The following is a 7,736-nucleotide window of genomic DNA, read 5'->3' on the forward strand; positions in this document are numbered from 1 at the left end:
AATTGTCAGGTTGTATGCAACATAAGATTTCAGCGTCTGTGATTGTCACTAATCTCATTTCATATGGGATTCCCTCCCCTCCCCCTCAAGAAGAAAGCACCTCAGCTCATAGCGTCCTCAAGACCGTAGAGACCTATTGTTCCTGTGTGTAGCTGCCCCATAGGATTTATTTCCTCCTACCCTGATACATTTTTTTCCTCCCTTTGTCCAGTCCCTTCTCACACTTTTTACATTGGTTTCAGAATTCCCACATTTCAGTGCAAGCTGCCTTCTCTTTACCTCGGTTCAGAGATACTAGGAAATGCAGAATCTGAGATAACAAGGTGTAGAGCTGGATGAACGCAGCAGGCCAAGCAGCATCATAGGAGCAGGAGAGCTGATGCTTTGGGCCTAGGTTCATCCAGCTCCACACCTTGTTACCTCCTCTCTACCTTGGATGTACAGACCAGCTACACACCCATGAGCCATCAGGAAGGTCTCAGGGCTGTCCACTCCTTTCTTTGAAGAGGGTTTAGTCATCCCCATCAACCTCCGCGTGACCGAGCTCGTCCACACTTTGAACTACTCCTTTAATTCATTTCTTCAGATCAAGGTGTAGTTAGGAATCTCCATTTGGGCTCCAGTTATGCCTGTCTCTTTGTGGGGTATGTGGAACATTCCTTGGGTCTCTCCCCGTAACGATATCTCTGGCATATCACTGATATCATTGGTGCTGCTTTCCTTTCTCATCTAGAATTAGAAAACAAAAATCAATTTTTCTTCCAATTTCTATCCTTTCCCCACTTTTTCATCTGGTCCATTTCTGACAGCCCCTTCCTTTTCTCGATATCTCTGTTTCCATTTCTGGGGTTAGGCTGGCCACCGGTATCCAGTACAAGTACACCAACTTCCACAGTTACCTGGACTGTACATCCTCACATCCTGCTTCCTATAAGGACTCCATTTCATCCATTCTGCATCTGTTCTGATGTCGCTACTCTGTGTAGAGTGGCGTCAGAAACGTCCACCTGACAACAGCAGCATTGTATTGCGCATCCTTAACTGCCCTTAAGAAGGTGGTGATGTGCTACCATCTTAAAGGAAAACTGCAGTTTTTGGAGGAATTCTTTGGTTCTGATGAAGAGGCACCGGACTTGAAACATTAACTCTTCTTTCTTTCCACAGATACTACCAAACCTACTGAGTTTCCCCAGAAATTTCAGCTTTTCGTTTTTTCTTCATGATTCACCATGCACAGTTTTGTTTTTAATATTTTTCCGTCAGCTTTTGTGTTATCATGCCAAACAATTTTCTGAATATACAGGTGTCTTTATCCTTAACATGAGGGATCATCCTAATCCCACACCTCTGCCCTCTTTCCATGTCACATCATTCCAATTTCCTCAAACTGCCTGCTGAACATATTTTTAAATGCTAACATGACCTCTGATTCAGTCACTTACTCTAGTAGTGCATTCACCAGCTTTGTAGCCCTTTGATCAGAAACACTGGGATACATTTTCAAAGGAATGACAATCAGATTGTCACATGCTGCTCCTACTTTAAGGAAGAACTCTGTTTTTGACAGGAGATTCTGATCAGGGCGTCTTCAGGAATGTGGCGGGCTTTTGCACTGCAGGACAGTCTGAGAAAGTTAAATCATGCCTCCATTTCCAGAGTAGTCATTTGCTGTATTGTGATTTAAAAGGTCTAACACAGCCATTTTGACACATCCTGTGAAAAGGCAAATACACAGGACAAGATTAGGGTACTGGGGCATAATGTAGAAAAGGAGTCATATAAGTGGTGGAGTGCTTGGGGTGGGTTGTTATATCTTCCATCAATTTCCTGATTTCTGCTTTTATGTGTTAAAATTAACACAGTCTTAAGGATAAGAGCTCGAAGTTTATGCTTGACTGCTCTAGTTTTCACAAAGCATTTTGGCCAGTGTTGGTGTGTCCAGGTTAAATTTCTATTTTAAGTGCAATTTGCCTTCATCACAACTTGATTTTCTGCAATGTTTTGTACTAGGTTTTAAAATATTGTGCTAGAAGCAGGCCTTAATTCTCAATGTCTATAAATTAATTGCATCCTGAGGAAGTATTAATTACTGTTGGGACGTTTCACTAATTCTGCTTGTTTGCAGAATTTAAGGCAGGCTTTAAAAATTAATTGGTTCTTTCGGATGCAAAATCACTTAAGAAAGGTATGTTTTAAAGTTTCTTAAGTGAGATAATTGTATTCATTTACTAAGAAACCAGAATTAATAAACCCCGATATGAACAATTGTTTAAATCATACTTCACCTAGTCACCACTTATAAATAAATTTAGGAAACGTTTTAAAATGTCAGATTTTAAAGAAAGTACATTTTGAAACACTGTGCAATTGTGCTTGTTTATGAAAGAAACTGCAATGGAAATTTCAGGAAGATTGAGGACTTCTCAAAACTAGGCATTTGCGCTTGAATCGGCATTTGTACTGAAAGCAGAAGCTTTCTTCTAACGTAATTAAAATTAATATGCTGTGGTTTTGCACATTTCCTCATTGACTTGTCACAACCAAGCTGAAGATGCAGTAAATTTCTTTACTCGAAACTTTCCTCCACAGATCTCACCAACTTTTAAATTTGAGCAGGTTACTATAAAGCTAGTTATATAGATCACAGATTGTCAGGTTCAGCATTAAGGACAATCTAGCCAGAGTTATTAAGTCAACAATAAATAAACGGCTTTAGAACAAAAAAAAACTTAACAATACAAAAGATTATTAACATACAATTTGAATGATACAAATACATACATCCATTCTTTTAAGAAACTAAAAAAACAGAAAAGTGAGGAGAGCAAGAAAAAATTGCAGAGTGTTGACTTGAAAATATGTTTGCCAAGTAATAGCCAAACTTGTGAAAGAAAGATATGTCCAGGATTTATCCCAAATGGTGTTCTTATTCTGATGCTATTCAGCTGTTGTGATTGAAGAGTCTTCATGAACCTATTGTCATTGGCTGAATTTCCTTCGCTTCAAATGTTTGGGTAGATTACAAGAAAATACACTTCCAGAGAGCTAAAGATAACCTTCAATGGATTTTCAACTCATGTATGTTGGGAAACGTGGCAGGGAGAGAGGGAGCAATGGGCTGTTGGTCTTCAGACAGATCAATTTTGTTCACTCAATTAAAAAATGCAATTGTTTTATCCTGCTCTGAAACTGAGCCATGAGACCTCTTTCTGCAAGTTCTCCAGGCTGTATGTCTCAAATGAGCTTTTTGCAAGTGCAATACTAATGCAGTTGTAACCTGTGTCTCTTCTTTAGCAAAGTTTTCTGTGTCTACATATTCAAAAATATATTTATATGGGTCTGTATAAAATTTTAAATTATATTTGGATGAAAATTTCATAGAGTCATAGACATATACAGCACAGAAACAGACCCTTTGGTCCAACTTGTTCAAGCCAACCAGAAATCTTGTATAAATCTTGTCCCATTTGTCAGCATTTAGCCCATATTCCTCTATACCCTTGCTATTCATATACCCATCCAGATGCCTTTTAAGTGTTATAATTGTGCTAGCATCCACCACTTCCTCTGATGGCTCATTCTGTACACGCACCACCCTCTGCAAGAGAAAATTGTCCCTTAATTCCCTTTTATCTCTTTTCCCCTCTCGGCTTAACCCTCTAGTTTTGGAAAGGACCTTGCTTATTTATCGTATTCATAGCATTCGATGCAGTTCCATGGACTTCGAAAGACCCAATATCTCACTTGAATGGCAGCTGCATAATATTCATAAGATGATAAAAAATCAAAGTTGCAGAAGACCATAAAGCCTATGAGCCTGCTTTGGCGTTCAGTCTGATCACAGCTCATCCTATACTTAAACTCTACATTCACCATCTGCTTTCCATATTCCTTGCTTCCATGAGAGTCCAGAAATCTAACTCAGCTGTAAATATATTGAAAGATGGTGCATTCGCAACCCTTGTCATTAATATTCTAAGATTCACAGCTGTTTCACTAAAGAGGTCACTCCTCACCTCCATCTTAAATAATCAGTCCCTTAACCTCATTAAGTTTGCTTGTTCCAGATTCCTCAGCCAAGGGAAGCAATAACTCAATATCTACTCTTCTAAGTCCCTTCAAAATCTTTAGTGTTTCAATGCAATCACTTCTCGTTCTTCTAAGTTCCAGAGAATAACTTTTCTCAGCTTTTCAGCAGAAGACATGTTTTCATCCAAGTAACCAATCTCGTGAACCTTTGCTATACTTTCTCTGATGCAAGTATATTCTTCCATAACAATGGAGGGCGAAATTGCATGGAATTCTTACCAATGACCTGTACAATTGTAGCAGAAGGTCTTTATTCTTACACTGCAATATTCTAGCAATAAGAGAAAATATGCCATTTGTTTTCCTAATTGCTTAATGAGCTTGCATTGTAACTTTCAGCATTCCTTGTATGAGTAGATCCAAGTTTTCCTGAACATCAACATTTACAAAATTCCATACCTTTTAAAATACTCTGCTTTTCTTACAACCAAAGTGAATAACTTGCAGCTGTCACCTTGTTTCCCACATGCTAACCCTGTCTGTATCTTTTTGCAGCCTCTCCTCACCGCTTGTATTCCCACCTGACTTTGTATCATCAGCAAAGTTTGATATATTATTCTCTATCCCTTGCCTAAGTCATTAATATAGATTGTAAATCACTCAGGCTCCAGCATTGATCCTTGCGGTACTCAGCTCGTCATAGCCTGCCAATTTCAAATGCCCGATTTATCCCGTACTTTCAGTAACCAATTCTCTATCCTGCTCATAAACCAACTCCAGACTGGGTCAAAAAAATCACACAACACCAGGTTATAGTCTAACACATTTATTTGAAAACACTAGCTTTTGGGCCGTTGCTCTTTCCTCAGGTGTAGTGACAGAGGATTCTCAAGACACAGAATTTATAAGTAAAAATCAAAGGATCATACAATTGATACAATTGAATAAACTTAAAATGGCTCCCCCCTATTAAATCTTTAATCAGTTAGAAAGGGGATGTAGGTTTCGATTGATTAATTGATACATATTTCTGTTGCCCCCAATTTTTATTGTTGTGAATTAACTGCACAGAAGCCAGTATCACATCACAAAGTCACCCTTTATTCGCATGTGGAGAGTCCTTGATACTGATGTAGCTCCCTTGGAGCCAATTTTCAGAGTGAAGAAAGCCTTTGACACTTCTGTTTATATCTGTCAGCCAGGGCTCCCTGATTGGCACTTTTAATCTGGTCCAATCAGGGAATTTCTATGACGTCCACCTTCCAGATCTTCTTATAATCACTACAGTCTGAAATTCTCAATCTTTCTTCACCCAAGCGCTCTTGCTCCACTATTAGTTCAAACCTATTTTTCTTGACTTTGATTGTATTTGCTAATGTGCTGTTCTGTTTGTATGCTATGGCCCTTCCTGTTATATTCTTCTTACCATTACATCATTACTATCTGGACTATTATCTGTCTTTTTTAAATTTCAAAGTCTCTCCTCACGTGAACTCTTCCTTTATCCCTCATCCTCTCAGTGTTTAGTTTAAAGTGCTCATGACAGTCCTTATATGACTTATCACATTAGCCTTGGTTATGCTTGATTCTAACCGCAGCGCGCACACGCTGCAATAGAGGGTCATCAGTAATGGTAGATATGGCTGATATTAAATGCACCTTCATGCACTGTTGGAACATTTATTTCAGAAAAAGACAGCCTTGGTTCTGTGATAACAGTGAAGCTGTCAACATGCCCTATTATTATTCTGTGAAAATTTCAAATTTTTAACAGCTTCCAGAATCTGCACAAGCAGACTTAAATACGGTAATTTAGAAGTTAATGGCAGTCATTTCTTGCTCCTCCATAGGTGTGATATTCATTAAAGTTTATGGAATTGACATAAATTTCCATTTTTTATACACACTGTGAAAGCTCTTCAAAATGTTTAGCCTTGTCCAGTGGCACATTACTGGACTTTTAATTGCTTACAGTATCATAATTTCTGCTGACCAACACTATTGGACCTGAAAACTAATTCTATGATTGCGATTGTCAAATGTCTCATTCATGATTTTACACAAAATGTAGATCAGTAAAATAAAATCAAACGTTTGGGCCATATGTCCCGAGGATTGGTGGAGTGTAACAAACAGAATATCAGTGTGGCTGTTTATAACAAGCAAGGTATTGACTGACTATAACCAACCAATCCATATTCACAAAACTCCAAACACAGTGCCCAGCATTAGATGTGATTCTGCAATAGAGTAATGTTGGCCAAATAATCTTCAGCGTGAGAAGCATTACAATGACAACTATTTTAGGGTTGGCAGTTGGGCACACAGTTCCTTGCTATACAGGAAGCTACGTATATTAATGCTTATTCAGGGCTCTGTTCTTTTCAGGCAGAAAGAACATGTCCAAACACTCTCCCTCTTTCAACTCCACCAAAATAGGTGCTAGCCATTCTCTGGTTCATTTTACAGGGTAATTCCTTAATCAATCAGAGTTAACCTGCCTAATTTAAAACTTAAATTAAAGCTCTAGTTAGGCCCCATTTAGAATACTGTGCCCAATTTTGGGCCCCACACCTCAGGAAGTACATACTGGTGCTGGAGCAAGTCCAGCAGAGATTCACATGGATGATCCCTGGAATGGTAGGTTTAATGTATGATGAACGGCTGAGGATCCTGGGATTGTATTCATTAGGGTTTAGAAGGTGGAGGGGAGATCTAATAGAAGTTTACAAGATAATGTATGGCTTAGAAGGGGTGGACGCTGGGAAGTTGTTTCCGTTAGGCGGGGAGACTAGGACCCGTGGGCACAGCCTTAGAATTAGAGGGGGTAAATTTAAAACTGAAATGAGGAGACATTACTTCAGCCAGAGAGTGGTGGGCCTGTGGAATTTCATTGCCACGGAGCACAGTGGAGGCCGGGATGTTAAATGCCTTCAAGGCAGAGATCGATAAATTCTTGATCTCAGAAGGAATCAAGGGCTACGGGGAAAGTGCAGGGAAGTGGAGTTGAAATGCCCATCAGCCATGATTAAATGGCAGAGTGGACTTGATGGGCCAAATGGCCATACTTCCACTCCTATGGTCTTATGGTCTTAAATGAAGATTGGCAGTTAATTGTCATTTTTCTTTAACTGGTGCATTCTCCATGCAGTGCCTCTACCAATCAATAATCCCATATACTGTAAATGTTGTTTTTACTTTACTTTGGTATTTCTTTCAAATTCCTCTGATAAGTACGGGATGAAATGTTTAAAAAGAGACATATTTTCTCAGCAATACTCAGTTTGCACTACCAAACGGCTATTTAAAATTTAATAGTGTAATAATTGTTATTTTTAAAGTCTATTTATGACATTTCAGTTCCAGCAGTAATCCTAATTTATTTTGCTTTCTGTGACCTTTCAAAAAGTGAATGATAACATCTGCTTATCATCCCTTTGAGTTCATCATTGGTTGTTTCATCTGTTTAATAATATTATTGTTGCTGAATGCCAGAGGCCCCCTACTGCTGTTAGGAAAAGTGAAATGTATGTCACAAAAGATGTTTATGGATAGGTTTCTCGAAGTCAATGGTGAATACTATCATTTCAACACTAGCCATAGTTACCTTTGACTATAAATAACCTTTTTTGAATAAACTCTTGTCACGATCCTAGCATGAATCTAACCATCTCCCCACGATATTCAATGGTATCACCGTCAGTGAT

Source organism: Stegostoma tigrinum, chromosome 15 (genome assembly GCF_030684315.1).
Source record: "Stegostoma tigrinum isolate sSteTig4 chromosome 15, sSteTig4.hap1, whole genome shotgun sequence".
In the NCBI taxonomy this organism is placed as follows: Eukaryota; Metazoa; Chordata; class Chondrichthyes; order Orectolobiformes; family Stegostomatidae; genus Stegostoma; species Stegostoma tigrinum.